Source organism: Anopheles merus, chromosome 2R, assembly GCF_017562075.2.
Source record: "Anopheles merus strain MAF chromosome 2R, AmerM5.1, whole genome shotgun sequence".
In the NCBI taxonomy this organism is placed as follows: domain Eukaryota; kingdom Metazoa; phylum Arthropoda; class Insecta; order Diptera; family Culicidae; genus Anopheles; species Anopheles merus.
The window spans coordinates 34,108,953-34,113,332 of NC_054082.1; positions in this window are offsets into that span (position 1 = coordinate 34,108,953).

Consider the following 4,380-nt stretch of genomic DNA (forward strand, 5'->3'; position numbering starts at 1 on the left):
TCCACGGTTTGGTGGAAAATCTACCAAGTGGAGTGTGTTTGGTAGCGTGTCTGTTAGAAAAGGACTTCTTGCCCGTTACCCGCCGTCTCCTTTCTGTTGCACGTTCAAGCGGAGAGGGGGAGGAGGGATGGATTTGTGGAGGTTGGTTACGTATGGGCCGGTATTAATTTTGTTATGTCTTCTTCGTGTGGTGTTGTTTGGTAAAGAAACGAAAAAACGGAAGAGCCATTGGTGTGTGTTTAAGGTGGCGGTTTCGTTCTCCAGCGGAAAGACTACGTTGCGGGCGGGATGGAGGAGGGTGGGGGTTGCTCGGTCTGTCACCGATATTCACGTCTGTTGCAACGTGACCGGTAAAACGAACCGCGACCGGGTTGGGTTCATTTTGTGTTGCTCTTCGCACTGGGGGTTCCTCGGATGTGCCACTCTTCACACACGCACATGGGGGCTCGGATGTGCTGGAGTGTGCATATTTTGCCGGCAGGGTGAGAGGGTGAGAGATGCTGATGCCGTTGCGGAATCGGTGTCGTGAATGGGGAAACGTTTTAATTTGTACCGAGAAAAAAAAAAGATTTGACGTTTTTGGGGCAGAAAAAATGCAATAGAGCGCTACCGCAGTACTGATAATTGCTCATCGATCGCTGTCAATGTAACAGGAGTTGAATTATGTTGTGCAATAAAATTAATATGAACAAACGGTGTATGGTGGGTGGTTTAACTGCAGGATTCATCAGTGAAAAGGTTAACATGTTAGGAAATTAATTTAATTTAAATTTAATTGATTAATTTATTTGCGTTACAACCGTACTTGGACGATGCCGTATTGCGTGCAGTTGGAATGGTTTAACGAATTCGATTTAGACAGTTCCGAGCATACAAAGACTCGATTCATTGGAGATTTGAAGGTTTTGATTCGTACAGTTATGTGGCATTCAAAGCAATATGAATGAATTTCAAAAAGGGGGTTAAATTTTCAATATCATTGAAAAGGTGAATAGTTTCGGTGAATAAATTCGTTTCGCAAAATTGTTTTTTTTTTTTTTTAATTTTATAGTGTATCTGACCCATAAAGTACACTCGACACTGTATTTTTGTTGATTTTTATTTACCTTTTTAAACTACTTATTTATTCGATGTATTGCATAATTGAAATGCCGATTCTGTGGTCTATTATAGATCATCCAAAATATAAAATGTGATAATTAAAAATGTGATTATACATCGATTTGACGTTTCATTTCCATCATCATAATCTTAAATTTCTTCAAAATGATTTTCAACACTTAAAATTTCAATGTAATGTGCAATGTGATCCCGTATGCGTGACCCCAGGGAAAAACCGATATAAACAGACTGTTGAACTGTTGAAAATCATGCTGAATAAATTAAAAAAAATATGATGAAAATGAAATATCAGAGCGATGTGAAATAACTTCTTGTACGCGGTGAAACTGACTTGGAATTGGAGTCAATTTCCAATAACATTTTTCATTACAATACGGCCAAAGCCGTAATAATGTGAATCTAAATAACATTTATCATTGCTTGCGAGATGTTTTTCAACACATGTCAAATGTTGTATTTACAACACAAATATTTTGCAGTTCTTTCGTATGATTTTCAACACATCACAAGCTGGTTTTGAGTTTAACAGTTCTATGTTATGTGTTGAAAATCATGTGGAAGATTCTAAATTTTATTTTGATGCAAATACATGTGAAAGCTGTTGAAAAACATCTTGCAAGCGATGAATACAAGAATACGCTGTGCAGATTGGAGATTGGCTTGGAAACCCCTGTAAAGCTAGGATTGCCATTTAGCTTTACCTACAATGTCTAAGATTCGGTTATAAAAGTATTTACTGCAAACATAAGTCATTTCTTTCATCTTCTTCTTTGGCACAACAACCGCTGTCGGTCAAGGCCTGCCTGTACCTACTAGTGAAGTGCTTGTCTTTCAGTGACTTTTTATTACCATAGCAGGATAGTCAGTCCTACGTATGGGGGCACGGTCTATTCGGGACTTGAACCCCATGACGGGCATGTTGTTACGTCGTACGAGTTGACGACTGTACCACCAGACCGGCCCATTTCTTTCATACTGTGACGAAAATGTGAAAACGCCATCAACACGAAAAGACCACACTCATCGCGATTGTTTCAAAATTTGGGTTCTTTATTGTGTCCATCCCGTCATCCCGTTGTTGTTGTATTTTTTCTTCCTTTCCATACCTTCCCAAACCCTAGTGCCCTACAATGTGTTCCTAATATGATGCTCCTAGAAATTCTAAACGCACGAGCGACAGAAAATGTGACACGTGGGTACTGATCGTGAGAGCAAACGCGCCTCGCGACGCCGCGTCCTTATCCGTTATTTTCCGTTCCGGTTTCAGAATCCCTTTTCGTCACCCAAACCTCCTGTGCACTGTATAACTTGTTTGGTTGGTGAAATCACTTATCACTTATCACACGCAGAAATGGTTTACCCTTTTTTTTGCATTGCTACACATACCTCTTTCTGTTTATAGCGCCTTTGTTGCTAGCTTTCGTGCCTCGCGGCAGTAACCTCGGACAAACTGCCGGGCGCTTGCTCTTCGTGCTTGGAGAATCCATAAAATAAATTACTTTAAACATGCCCACACTGGTTCCCTATCACCGTGGTTTTTCCTTCTTCTGTTTTCAAATTAGGACACTAAACGTCTCCCCGCACGTACACATGGGACAGCTCGCATAACTAATTATCAGCTTAAAATTAGATATTGTACATATATGTAAGAGTGGTAAAACTACGTAGCATGTGGATAGGCAACTTAAAGCACAAAATATCGAAAGTTTTGCGTGGTTGAGTAACCCGTACCCGAATCGTAGTCGGTTTCGCGAAAAGATTGTTGTTGATTCTTTAGCTAATGAAAAATAATATCACTTAAAATGCTGACCGCACTGATAGCTACTCAGAACAGGGGTATAGCTCTGCTCTGCGCAATAAGATTATATAAAGTAATACGTTTGATCGTGCAAAACAGCAAAAAATGGCTTCGTTTCGAAGAACTTTTTTTCCCCTCCCCGTAACACTCGTAAACATCACACCTTTTGCAGAGCAAACACAAGTGCACAGGAAAATACTATTAACGTTGATTGATATCGCAAACAGAGAGGAAATAATTAAAGACGAATATAAACGTTTCCGATTAGGGCAACAAAGCACTGTTCTCCCTACGACATATTCCTATCCTACCGTCCTCGGTTGCTCTATACGCACGCTTCGATGGCTCACCCAACCTTAACCCTTAACCCTGAAAACCCTTTCCAAATTGCGTCTCTTTTTGCAGTCGGTTCGTTTTAATTTCAATTCCCGAATATTCGGCCGCCCCTACCTACAGCCCACGCACGCCCACACGCACCGCTGGGACTTACATACTAAACTAAAGTGGCGTGCCCTTTTCCTATGTTTCTATGTCGGGCGGGAAAAACAACATGATTCATTCATTGGCTGATATCGTCCAGCTGCTGCCGCCGGCTGGCTCCTAATGTGTGGGTTGCGCTGTGGTCTCGGTTTTGCTTATTACGTTTGGTTCTTTTTATGCATACGATCTCTGTTTTCGCTACTTTTCTTGCGTGGTTGTGTATTTTTTGTTGCTGTGTTTTTGTGTTACCGCAAATCGCAAACACCTTTAAAAGAGAGAAATAAAGTTACGAAACAAAACGTTTCCTTCCCATAGCACGGACGTTTTTCGTGTGATTTTGTTTTACCGAACTGAAAATATTTTGTGTTAATTTTGTTTCTTAACGATTTAGAAACAGAAAAAAGGTTGATTTTTTTTTTGGTTTTTCGTTTTGTTTTGCATTCTTCTTCACTTCCTTAATGATTTTCCGCAATCAAGTAACGATTTTGTTTGTTTTCCTAATTTCATCATTTAATTATATTTTCTTGTCTCATTTTTTGCCGAATTATGTAAAAGTAAAACTTTCTTTTGACTAAAATTTGCACTAAACTATGTACCGGATTGCTAATTTCTTCTTTCACCTCTTCTTGTTGTTTACTATATCGGGTGCCTTCGCTTTTATCTTCTCGCTCTTGCTCACTCTCTCGTGCTCCCTCTTTCTCTCTTTCTCGCAATCGTCTGTTTCATCTATATGCTACGCTGTTCTATATACGTTTTTGGTTGCCTATACGAGCGGATTCAAAAAACTTTCTATCCCACCTTATATGCATAAATGTGTTTTGTTTTCGTTTCATTTTTTATTTTTGTTTTCTTTGTAACCTTTTTGTTTTGTTTGGGGACTCATCATCGCTTATGTGATTTGTGTGTTCTTTATGGTTGTATGATTTCCTCTTTCTTCTTGATTATACGATGTTTGTGTGTTTTGTTTTACTATACTTTTG